The 14198-nt window shown below is 35.1% G+C and overlaps 1 non-coding gene across 1 annotated transcript; it reads right to left on the minus strand.

The window, feature by feature from the left end:
- Positions 1-1409: 1409 nt before the first annotated feature.
- TRNAT-AGU (transfer RNA threonine (anticodon AGU)) lies at positions 1410-1482 on the minus strand. The gene has a single exon. It is a non-coding gene; the product is annotated as a tRNA-Thr (tRNA).
- Between the last annotated feature and the right edge of the window lie 12716 nt (positions 1483-14198).

Below are 14198 nucleotides of genomic sequence, written 5' to 3' on the forward strand. Positions count from 1 at the left end.
AAAATATCCCAACCAGTTTTTGCAGTCTTTGTCGGAAACGTTTCGTGCTTGAAATTTTATAATGAATATAAAATTCTACTAAATATTAGAGTATATAGGCATAAGGAAAGTTTAAAATGTTAAGTTTCATATTTTATAATAATTAATGGATTTTAAATTTAAGCATACGAAAACATGAAATTTTGCGCTATTTAAAACATTTTATAATTGAAAGTACTATATATCTATGATCAAGGACTGCGAGAAGAAAAGCAAGAACACTTGTGGACACGATTTCTAGTAATTTCTAAAAGTTTCAAATCGAAAGTATTATTTCCTTTGAAAAAAAAAAATTGCTTATAGAAAAATAAATCGTCCATAGATTCATTCAATCTTGTGTTTCTTTCATTATAGTATACAGAAGTTTCAAAATTCAGATTCTAAATAAGCTATGGAACAGATATTTTAATGTAAATGGAGACCTTACTTAACGCTGTTACTACTGTTACTTAACGCTGTTACTACTGTTACTTAACGCTGTTACTACTGTTCAAGATTATCTTCCAGAAACCATTCTGAAGGAAATTGCTTTGACAGATTGTTAAAGTAATCCTTCCAGTGCAATGCTATTGATAGGAAGAAAAGTCACACCAACAGCCGGGGCAAAAGGAATTACTTTTCCCGAATGTGATACTCAGTAGTATATATTACTTTCCGTTCTCTTTTGTTTTGATCTGTCGTCTTTCTAGAATTGGAATCATCTCTTTTTCTTAGGGTCTGACATGAATTTCACGCTATCATGCAATTCGCATCACGGCGCACACTTTTAGAGTCATTTGGTTGACAGATATCGAACTGAAAAAGAAAACTGGTACTCTTTTATTAAATTTCACAGCTATCTTTCTTTTTATCGCCAAATGGTATAAATCAGATTTGTAATGGAGCCTCATGTTTGTTGTTATAATGGTATTGGATACGAATACATTACAAATGTTCTTGAGTTATGATATTGGAATATTTTTTCAGAAAGAAATTCAGAGACTACTGGACATTTTGGACTAAGAAACATTGGAATACAGCTGTGATCTTGTCTAGTTTCGAACTATGCAGTTCCCTCATTTACTACAGCCACGTTTTAATCATTTACACCATAAGAAAGCAAACGTAGGAATATAATCATTCCTTATAAGTGATTCGCGTTATCTTACAATTTGATGCAGAGAATACTAATAACAATATAAAGCCTAAAATCAGGCAAAAATGCGACCTTAATGTGGCACAGATTTTGACTACTAAGTGATAGTTATTGTTTATCTGAAGGTCCATATTTTTTGGCATAATTTTAAATTTTAGATTTCTTACAAATTTTTCTTGAAATATGTGTAGAATCATTAGATTGTTTCAAAGCAAGAGAGATGAAAAATGAGCAATGCCCTCGCCTGGAATCGAACCACGGACCTCTTGGATACTCGCCAAGCGTGCTAACCTCTACACCACGAAGGCATGCTAACAAGGCGGGAGAAATACCTTATATATACTCCCCCTTTTAAAGGGCAACTGGAGATTAGGGGACCCAATCGCCAAATCCTGGTGGTGGAGTATCATCATTCACAACCATCTTTAGTTCGAGCGCCACTGTAGAGACATTAGTTTATTTCGAAACAGGAGACATGAAAAAGGAGAAAAATGAGGACTTGAACCACGGACCTCTCGAATTCGCGCCGAGTGTGCTGACCACTACACCACGAAGGCATGCTAAGAAGGCAAGAGAAATACCTTATATATGTAAAGCTTTTTATTTGACTTTAGCATACCAAATATACTTTAAGTTCCTCAGTTTTTCATTTTTAATTTTCTGGAATTATATATTTTCACTTTGAGCGAATCTACCGTGTTGCCCTTTGCAATTCTACACCAGAAGCGGAAGTAAATAGCAGAAATTTATTCGTTGTACATATATAGTTTAGTGGGAGAAGGGCGTGATTAACTTTGCAGGTGATTTGGGGTCTATAGCTTGCAGAATTCAGTATATAGATATGCCATAGTTGGCAGCAATAACGGGTGTAGTCCGTCTGGGTATCGAGTTGAACTCAGCTTGGATGAACAGATACGAGTGCTTCATTCCATGCGAGTTCACCTGTGTGCAAGAGTTCATCAACTGTACTTGTTAGCGAATGTTGGTGTACCACTCTTTCGATAACCCATGACCAGATATTCTCAATGGGTGAGACATCTGGAGAACATGCCGGCCAATGTAACATTCAAAAATTCTCCATATCGAAACAGGTCAAGACAACACCGACAAAATGCGGTCGTGCATTATTTTGTTGAAAGATGGCATCACTCGGGCTTCGAAGACAGGGCACAGCCAAAAGCTTTTGGCTTTTACCCGTCGGAAATGTAATGGCAGCTGTCCATATCACAGGTTATACATACAAGAGGTGACGGCGATGTGTAGTCAATGGCACCCCCTACCAACACGCCATGTGATAAGCCCGTATGATGATAACGAATGCAAGTTGACAACGTTCATTCTCTTCGGGGCCTCCAAATACAGACACCTCCATCAAGATGCTATACATAGAACCGGGGCTCATCTACAAAGATGGGGTAGTGCAACTTTAGGGTCCAGTGTCTTCTTTCGTCACGTCTTCTACAGCGTCTAGGAAAAACGCAACAATGGTCGCAGTGCTCATAATCCGTGGGCTGCAAACTTCAGGAAACTCTCAGTGCACACACTTGTCGTTCTGCATATGAGACAAGGTCCTGATTCAGGATACGTGACATATCTGTATGATCCCGCGTAAGAGGATAACATGTTTATCTTCTCGCATGTTTGGAGCCCAGGAAGCTGAGATTCTGCTTAGCATTCTGTATGGCCCTCCTGAATCCCCCCATCCCGTAACGCTAACCGTCATAGAATTCCGACCAAAACGAGCATCAGTGTCGCGGAACGATGAACCGGCCTCTTAAAAGGCAACAATCCTTTTCCAGTCGAATCATACGTACCAGTGGGACTTTTTCTTGATGGGTAACACGATCTTTACAAAACCAACCAACATTAAAATCTGATTTTTAAATGATTTCTTTTGTGCTGTTATCCATTTTATGCACAATGTAGATGGCGTTACTCATACTTGGCGTATCTGCTGAAATGCTAATCTTTTGCACATCACAAAATATAGTACGTCTGATGTTAGTTGACATTAATTGTATGTCGTCTTCTTGCGGTAGCAATTTTAATGGCCAGAATTGTAAATTAGACATATTTAACAAATAGTGCGGCATCGATTTTCACTCAGCTGCAGAACCATTTTGTTGCTATTATTTGCTATTAGTTTTGTAAAAACGGTACGTGAGTTGTTCATAAATATGGTATATTAAAGAGTCTTATATGTAATAGTTACTGAAACTGAATATAACGTTTTTCTATTTTCTCGATTTTCTATGTGATTTCATCATAACCACATTATGAATAGCAACGACATTTAAGTAAACTGTCACCTCACGATAATTGTTTATAAACAAAATTGTAACAGACCTATTTAAGTGTAATTGAACTATTTTATTCACGCCATGAACTCATGAACTATAACCGAACTATTTTATTTAAACGCCATCTCGTGGCGATATGAAAAAACGTCAGTCGAACTCCAGCCGCCATGATGTTAGTTTACTATGTCTCTGTTATTCAACTGTTTGATGTTCCATTTGGTATATGTTTCATTTTTATGTATATTTCTTTTATTTGTAACCGTTCCTGTGTGCTCTGTTAATAAATCCTTTTAAAGCTAGCCGGCTTTAGTGTCTATTGAGAAACGGCTACATCACATTGGCTCCCAACTAAATTTGAATCCAAAATGGCGCAACAAAATGTTTAGAATTTCTGTTTGGCTTTATTTCTGTTATCTTACTCCCGAATTTAACTTTTAGTTGCTGGAGATCGGCTCAGTTTCTTTTCAGGTGTGGACTACTGATCAAATATTCTGGAAACCAATTCTGGAATTAAAATTGTCATACCGTGCTGCTAGCACATCGAATCATCAACTGGACAATTTCAACGGAAAAGATAAGTTTCGTTTACATTATCGTTTAATCTGAGTTTAAAGTTCTTTTAAACTGATTATTTATTATAAGCTGCTTCTTAAAGCAAATGTAAATTCTTTACTGAAATCTCATTTATTGATACTACATAAGAGTATTAAACGAAAGCAAACGGCTTTCTGTTAACCAAACGTTATTTCTTGAATTGTAATTTGTTATTTTAAAATATTAATGCGCATAGTAAATTAATTTGTGAATAATATTGTTTCACTGAATACATGTTTTGATGTTAAAGTTTGAATATATTCATGGACGTTGTTCATTAGAATTTCTTAGTTTCGATTCTGACATACAGCAGCAGATGTTTTCCCCCCGCGGAAATGTTTAGACTAGCGATGATTTATGATGTGTTTACGTCAAATCTTTTATTATTTTTATTTACTTTGAGTGCTGTTGTTCCTTATTAAATGTTTTATTCTACATAAAATATTGTACTTGTTGATTTATCTTTCGACGAACATTTTGATAAAATGATTATAGTATAATACTTTAAGAAAATACGATTGTTTTCCTTTAATGAATGCATGTCTTGAAAATATTTCTTGAAGCGAAAGAAAATAATTATGAATAAAATCGAATGACTATTTAAATAAAGTAAAAGAGTTACTAAGTGTGTGTTGCTTAATCAACTTAATATTTTGTTAAGATTAAGATTTCGAAGAATTCAGCTTAAATATAAAAGCTTATGGTAGGACATTTATGTATGTTTTGCTAAGTAGTAAACAATTTTTGAGCAATTTATTATATGTTATTTTCTTGATACAAGTTGAATTTATGAGGGCATTTTATGATATTTTTACGACTCCGAAATAATAAACTTTGTGAGTATTATTGTTTACATTTATAAATACTGTTTAATAGTGGTATATAAATGTACGAGTAACATTGTTTACATTCATACATGCTGTTTAATAGAGGTATATACATTTTACTTAAAGGTATAATTATTAATTCTAAAATACTGTATTGTGAATAAAATCGAAATAACAACGTTTAAAATTAAACCTGGAGCTGCTAGCTCAAACCCTAACTATGCCCCCTTTGCTTCAAATGCACCTATTGGAACAAATATTCAACACCTAATCCCTAAATTTACAGGAACTTCTGACATTGCAACCTACCTGCAAATTTTTGAAAGACAATGTGAGAAAGTTAATATAAAACAAATAGATTACATCACTCATCTCCTACCTCTTCTGCCTATAGACATTTCGCAAATTATTTTAAGAGAACCAAAAGACAAATTAGAAGATTATTCTTACATCAAGAAGATTCTGCTACAAAAATTCAAATTAAATGCTGAATCATTTCGAATTAAACTTACTACACACCAAAAATACCCTGGGTTCTTATGGAAAGATTTTGCTTACGAATTAAACAATTATCTCGAAGAGTGGCTTCATAGTCTCGATGTTACAGACTTTGAATCACTCAAAGACTTGGTCCTGACGGATCAGCTTAAACGAAGAGTCAGTACTGACGTTAAAGAGCATTTTATTGATACTTGGGGAAAAATAAAGAGTTCATCTGAATTAGTACAGAAATTGGATGATTATGAAGCTGTACGTGTTAAAAATACGAACTATAAAACTCCACTTCCTGGCAGGCGAATCTATTCTTACAAACCGACTAATCCATCCAAACACAAAGTCAAAAATCGAACAAGTGACGTACAGGGAACTCATAAAACCTTTTTAAATCGTAGTCAGCAACAAACAGAGAAAACGAGACCTCCTTTAACATGCTATGGGTGCGGAAAAACTGGTTTTATCAAGTCTAAATGTCCAGACTGTAACCCCTCAAAGACTTCAAATTCATCAAATTTTGGCACTATCCAAATCCGATCCTGTTTATCTTCCACTCGGACTGCTGTATTTTGAATTAGTATTGGTGGTGTTTCCGGTACAGCTTTCGCCGACAGTGGTGCTAATCACTCAATCGCAAGTGAATCCCTCTATCATATTCTGCAGAAACAAGATGCAGTATTTGAAAAGACAACACTACAGGTGTCTTTCGCTGATGGTTTGGTATCTGAAAAAGAGGTACTTCGCACCGAACAAATTATTCTTCTCGAAGGCAGAGAGTTCAAAACTCCGCTCCTTGTATTGCCTGATGCCAAAAATAGCTCGACTCTGTTAGGAATTGACTTTCTTCAAAAAGCTAAAATTGTTTTAAATCTTGCTGAAAATAAGTGGCACTTTTCTGATGAAACTCGAAGAAAATATAGCTTCGTGAAACCTCATCAATCCCAAGTACTGGAAGAAATCCCAGTTGTAAACAACTGCCGACTGCGAGGAAATGAAGGACAACAATTATCTACAGCCCAACGGCTTGCAACTGATGCATTGCTTAACAAATATCACACTATCTTCAAAGTAGGGGGAGAAGCCAGTAATCAAAAGCCGGCTTACTTCAAACTCCAGTCTATGCTCAACGTTTTGAGACCCTGTCAATTGATCTTTTCGGTCCCCTTCCTGAAACACCGTCTGGTGAAAAATGGATTTTTATTGTGCAGGACTGTGCTACGAAGTGGACAGAACTATTTGCTTTAAAGGAAGCCACGGCCAGAGAATGTGCCACTATTCTTTTGGAAAAAGTCGCGCTTCGATTTGGGTTACCCAGGAAAATAATAAGTGATAATGGTACCCAGTTTACTAGTGCTGTTATGCAACAACTATGCTTTATCTTGAACATTGATCAAAGTCTTACTTCTGTCTATCACCCACAATCTAACCCAGTTGAAAGGAAGAATAGAGATCTGAAACCACGTTTAGCAATACTTGTTGGTAACGACCATCAGTCATGGAAGGATAAACTGCCATTAATAAGGTTTGCTTTGAATACAGCCAAATGTAATTCAACTGGACATTCTGCTGCTTTTCTTCAATTTGCACGAGAGTTACGAACCTTAGATGATGTAAAGCATGATATAAAAGCCGTAATTGAGAACGATAATTTTGTTCCCGAAATTATTTCCATATTTGAAACGTTTTGCAAGAAATGTACAACAGGTACGAGAAAGAGTCGAAATGCATCAAGATAAGCAGAAACGATATGCTGACAAAAAAACGAAGAGAAACACCGAAATTCGTTCCTGGAGATAAAGTTTGGGTCACCCTTCACCCAATCAGCAAAGGTCCACTGAAGAAAACTGCTAAATTCATGCCCAAGAGAGATGGTCCTTATGTGATAGTGACTACAAGATCTCTAACCACTTATGATATTGCCGATCCTCATGAACCAGACAAAATTCTCGGCAAGTATCATGTTTCAGCCTTGAAACCATATCAAGATCGAAATAAGCAAAACTCAGCTCGTGTAATTCCAGTGGTTCCCTTAAAGAAAAGAGGACGCCCGAAACGTGTAATACCATCCGAATCTGCACCTGTTGCACAAGGTGCTGGTGACGCAAAATCTACTCCTCGTCAAACTGGAGCCCGTCCATCTGTTCTCCGCCCGCTGCACAAAGTAGACAAATGTCAGTTCCTGACTTCTTGCCGAGACGTCTACGAAGTCAGAGGGGAGGATGTAACAGACCTATTTAAGTGTAATTGAACTATTTTATTCATGCCATGAACTCATGAACTGTAACCGAACTATTTTATTTAAACGCCATCTCGTGGCGATATGAAAAAACGTCAGTCGAACTCCAGCCGCCATGATGTTAGTTTACTATGTCTCTGTTATTCAACTGTTTGATGTTCCATTTGGTATATGTTTCATTTTTATGTATATTTCTTTTGTTTGTAACCGTTCCTGTGTTCTCTGTTAATAAATCCTTTTAAAGCTAGCCGGCATTAGTGTCTATTGAGAAACGGCTACATCACATTGGCTCCCAACTAAATTTGAATCCAAAATGGCGCAACAAAATGTTTAGAATTTCTGTTTGGCTTTATTTCTGTTATCTTACTCCCGAATTTAACTTTTAGTTGCTGGAGATCGGCTCAGTTTCTTTTCAGGTGTGGACTACTGATCAAATATTCTGGAAACCAATTCTGGAATTAAAATTGTCATACCGTGCTGCTAGCACATCGAATCATCAACTGGACAATTTCAACGGAAAAGATAAGTTTCGTTTACATTATCGTTTAATCTGAGTTTAAAGTTCTTTTAAACTGATTATTTATTATAAGCTGCTTCTTAAAGCAAATGTAAATTCTTTACTGAAATCTCATTTATTGATACTACATAAGAGTATTAAACGAAAGCAAACGGCTTTCTGTTAACCAAACGTTATTTCTTGAATTGTAATTTGTTATTTTAAAATATTAATGCGCATAGTAAATTAATTTGTGAATAATATTGTTTCACTGAATACATGTTTTGATGTTAAAGTTTGAATATATTCATGGACGTTGTTCATTAGAATTTCTTAGTTTCGATTCTGACATACAGCAGCAGATGTTTTCCCCCCGCGGAAATGTTTAGACTAGCGATGATTTATGATGTGTTTACGTCAAATCTTTTATTATTTTTATTTACTTTGAGTGCTGTTGTTCCTTATTAAATGTTTTATTCTACATAAAATATTGTACTTGTTGATTTATCTTTCGACGAACATTTTGATAAAATGATTATAGTATAATACTTTAAGAAAATACGATTGTTTTCCTTTAATGAATGCATGTCTTGAAAATATTTCTTGAAGCGAAAGAAAATAATTATGAATAAAATCGAATGACTATTTAAATAAAGTAAAAGAGTTACTAAGTGTGTGTTGCTTAATCAACTTAATATTTTGTTAAGATTAAGATTTCGAAGAATTCAGCTTAAATATAAAAGCTTATGGTAGGACATTTATGTATGTTTTGCTAAGTAGTAAACAATTTTTGAGCAATTTATTATATGTTATTTTCTTGATACAAGTTGAATTTATGAGGGCATTTTATGATATTTTTACGACTCCGAAATAATAAACTTTGTGAGTATTATTGTTTACATTTATAAATACTGTTTAATAGTGGTATATAAATGTACGAGTAACATTGTTTACATTCATACATGCTGTTTAATAGAGGTATATACATTTTACTTAAAGGTATAATTATTAATTCTAAAATACTGTATTGTGAATAAAATCGAAATAACAACGTTTAAAATTAAACCTGGAGCTGCTAGCTCAAACCCTAACTATGCCCCCTTTGCTTCAAATGCACCTATTGGAACAAATATTCAACACCTAATCCCTAAATTTACAGGAACTTCTGACATTGCAACCTACCTGCAAATTTTTGAAAGACAATGTGAGAAAGTTAATATAAAACAAATAGATTACATCACTCATCTCCTACCTCTTCTGCCTATAGACATTTCGCAAATTATTTTAAGAGAACCAAAAGACAAATTAGAAGATTATTCTTACATCAAGAAGATTCTGCTACAAAAATTCAAATTAAATGCTGAATCATTTCGAATTAAACTTACTACACACCAAAAATACCCTGGGTTCTTATGGAAAGATTTTGCTTACGAATTAAACAATTATCTCGAAGAGTGGCTTCATAGTCTCGATGTTACAGACTTTGAATCACTCAAAGACTTGGTCCTGACGGATCAGCTTAAACGAAGAGTCAGTACTGACGTTAAAGAGCATTTTATTGATACTTGGGGAAAAATAAAGAGTTCATCTGAATTAGTACAGAAATTGGATGATTATGAAGCTGTACGTGTTAAAAATACGAACTATAAAACTCCACTTCCTGGCAGGCGAATCTATTCTTACAAACCGACTAATCCATCCAAACACAAAGTCAAAAATCGAACAAGTGACGTACAGGGAACTCATAAAACCTTTTTAAATCGTAGTCAGCAACAAACAGAGAAAACGAGACCTCCTTTAACATGCTATGGGTGCGGAAAAACTGGTTTTATCAAGTCTAAATGTCCAGACTGTAACCCCTCAAAGACTTCAAATTCATCAAATTTTGGCACTATCCAAATCCGATCCTGTTTATCTTCCACTCGGACTGCTGTATTTTGAATTAGTATTGGTGGTGTTTCCGGTACAGCTTTCGCCGACAGTGGTGCTAATCACTCAATCGCAAGTGAATCCCTCTATCATATTCTGCAGAAACAAGATGCAGTATTTGAAAAGACAACACTACAGGTGTCTTTCGCTGATGGTTTGGTATCTGAAAAAGAGGTACTTCGCACCGAACAAATTATTCTTCTCGAAGGCAGAGAGTTCAAAACTCCGCTCCTTGTATTGCCTGATGCCAAAAATAGCTCGACTCTGTTAGGAATTGACTTTCTTCAAAAAGCTAAAATTGTTTTAAATCTTGCTGAAAATAAGTGGCACTTTTCTGATGAAACTCGAAGAAAATATAGCTTCGTGAAACCTCATCAATCCCAAGTACTGGAAGAAATCCCAGTTGTAAACAACTGCCGACTGCGAGGAAATGAAGGACAACAATTATCTACAGCCCAACGGCTTGCAACTGATGCATTGCTTAACAAATATCACACTATCTTCAAAGTAGGGGGAGAAGCCAGTAATCAAAAGCCGGCTTACTTCAAACTCCAGTCTATGCTCAACGTTTTGAGACCCTGTCAATTGATCTTTTCGGTCCCCTTCCTGAAACACAGTCTGGTGAAAAATGGATTTTTATTGTGCAGGACTGTGCTACGAAGTGGACAGAACTATTTGCTTTAAAGGAAGCCACGGCCAGAGAATGTGCCACTATTCTTTTGGAAAAAGTCGCGCTTCGATTTGGGTTACCCAGGAAAATAATAAGTGATAATGGTACCCAGTTTACTAGTGCTGTTATGCAACAACTATGCTTTATCTTGAACATTGATCAAAGTCTTACTTCTGTCTATCACCCACAATCTAACCCAGTTGAAAGGAAGAATAGAGATCTGAAACCACGTTTAGCAATACTTGTTGGTAACGACCATCAGTCATGGAAGGATAAACTGCCATTAATAAGGTTTGCTTTGAATACAGCCAAATGTAATTCAACTGGACATTCTGCTGCTTTTCTTCAATTTGCACGAGAGTTTACGAACCTTAGATGATGTAAAGCATGATATAAAAGCCGTAATTGAGAACGATAATTTTGTTCCCGAAATTATTTCCATATTTGAAACGTTTTGCAAGAAATGTACAACAGGTACGAGAAAGAGTCGAAATGCATCAAGATAAGCAGAAACGATATGCTGACAAAAAAACGAAGAGAACACCGAAATTCGTTCCTGGAGATAAAGTTTGGGTCACCCTTCACCCAATCAGCAAAGGTCCACTGAAGAAAACTGCTAAATTCATGCCCAAGAGAGATGGTCCTTATGTGATAGTGACTACAAGATCTCTAACCACTTATGATATTGCCGATCCTCATGAACCAGACAAAATTCTCGCAAGTATCATGTTTCAGCCTTGAAACCATATCAAGATCGAAATAAGCAAAACTCAGCTCGTGTAATTCCAGTGGTTCCCTTAAGAAAAGAGGACGCCCGAAACGTGTAATACCATCCGAATCTGCACCTGTTGCACAAGGTGCTGGTGACCGCAAAATCTACTCCTCGTCAAACTGGAGCCCGTCCATCTGTTCTCCGCCCGCTGCACAAAGTAGACAAATGTCAGTTCCTGACTTCTTGCCGAGACGTCTACGAAGTCAGAGGGAGGATGTAACAGACCTATTTAAGTGTAATTGAACTATTTTATTCATGCCATGAACTCATGAACTGTAACCGAACTATTTTATTTAAACGCCATCTCGTGGCGATATGAAAAAACGTCAGTCGAACTCCAGCCGCCATGATGTTAGTTTACTATGTCTCTGTTATTCAACTGTTTGATGTTCCATTTGGTATATGTTTCATTTTTATGTATATTTCTTTTGTTTGTAACCGTTCCTGTGTTCTCTGTTAATAAATCCTTTTAAAGCTAGCCGGCATTAGTGTCTATGAGAAACGGCTACATCACATTGGCTCCCAACTAATTTGAATCCAAAATGGCGCAACAAAATGTTTAGAATTTCTGTTTGGCTTTATTTCTGTTATCTTACTCCCGAATTTAACTTTTAGTTGCTGGAGATCGGCTCAGTTTCTTTTCAGGTGTGGACTACTGATCAAATATTCTGGAAACCAATTCTGGAATTAAAATTGTCATACCGTGCTGCTAGCACATCGAATCATCAACTGGACAATTTCAACGGAAAAGATAAGTTTCGTTTACATTATCGTTTAATCTGAGTTTAAAGTTCTTTTAAACTGATTATTTATTATAAGCTGCTTCTTAAAGCAAATGTAAATTCTTACTGAAATCTCATTTATTGATACTACATAAGAGTATTAAACGAAAGCAAACGGCTTTCTGTTAACCAAACGTTATTTCTTGAATTGTAATTTGTTATTTTAAAATATTAATGCGCATAGTAAATTAATTTGTGAATAATATTGTTTCACTGAATACATGTTTTGATGTTAAAGTTTGAATATATTCATGGACGTTGTTCATTAGAATTTCTTAGTTTCGATTCTGACATACAGCAGCAGATGTTTTCCCCCCGCGGAAATGTTTAGACTAGCGATGATTTATGATGTGTTTACGTCAAATCTTTTATTATTTTTATTTACTTTGAGTGCTGTTGTTCCTTATTAAATGTTTTATTCTACATAAAATATTGTACTTGTTGATTTATCTTTCGACGAACATTTTGATAAAATGATTATAGTATAATACTTTAAGAAAATACGATTGTTTTCCTTTAATGAATGCATGTCTTGAAAATATTTCTTGAAGCGAAAGAAAATAATTATGAATAAAATCGAATGACTATTTAAATAAAGTAAAAGAGTTACTAAGTGTGTGTTGCTTAATCAACTTAATATTTTGTTAAGATTAAGATTTCGAAGAATTCAGCTTAAATATAAAAGCTTATGGTAGGACATTTATGTATGTTTTGCTAAGTAGTAAACAATTTTTGAGCAATTTATTATATGTTATTTCTTGATACAAGTTGAATTTATGAGGGCATTTTATGATATTTTTACGACTCCGAAATAATAAACTTTGTGAGTATTATTGTTTACATTTATAAATACTGTTTAATAGTGGTATATAAATGTACGAGTAACATTGTTTACATTCATACATGCTGTTTAATAGAGGTATATACATTTTACTTAAAGGTATAATTATTAATTCTAAAATTACTGTATTGTGAATAAAATCGAAATAACAACGTTTAAAATTAAACCTGGAGCTGCTAGCTCAAACCCTAACTATGCCCCTTTGCTTCAAATGCACCTATTGGAACAAATATTCAACACCTAATCCCTAAATTTACAGGAACTTCTGACATTGCAACCTACCTGCAAATTTTTGAAAGACAATGTGAGAAAGTTAATATAAAACAAATAGATTACATCACTCATCTCCTACCTCTTCTGCCTATAGACATTTCGCAAATTATTTTAAGAGAACCAAAAGACAAATTAGAGATTATTCTTACATCAAGAAGATTCTGCTACAAAAATTCAAATTAAATGCTGAATCATTTCGAATTAAACTTACTACACACCAAAAATACCCTGGGTTCTTATGAAAGATTTTGCTTACGAATTAAACAATTATCTCGAAGAGTGGCTTCATAGTCTCGATGTTACAGACTTTGAATCACTCAAAGACTTGGTCCTGACGGATCAGCTTAAACGAAGAGTCAGTACTGACGTTAAAGAGCATTTTATTGATACTTGGGGAAAAATAAAGAGTTCATCTTGAATTAGTACAGAAATTGGATGATTATGAAGCTGTACGTGTTAAAATACGAACTATAAAACTCCACTTCCTGGCAGGCCGAATCTATTCTTACAAACCGACTAATCCATCCAAACACAAAGTCAAAAATCGAACAAGTGACGTACAGGGAACTCATAAAACCTTTTTAAATCGTAGTCAGCAACAAACAGAGAAAACGAGACCTCCTTTAACATGCTATGGGTGCGGAAAAACTGGTTTTATCAGTCTAAATGTCCAGACTGTAACCCCTCAAAGACTTCAAATTCATCAAATTTTGGCACTATCCAAATCCGATCCTGTTTATCTTCCACTCGGACTGCTGTATTTTGAATTAGTATTGGTGGTGTTTCCGGTACAGCTTTCGCCGACAGTG

The sequence above is a fragment of the Stegodyphus dumicola genome, chromosome 7 (genome assembly GCF_044657685.1).
Source record: "Stegodyphus dumicola isolate Sdum_Otavi_A_Nest chromosome 7, ASM4465768v1".
NCBI lineage: Eukaryota > Metazoa > Arthropoda > Arachnida > Araneae > Eresidae > Stegodyphus > Stegodyphus dumicola.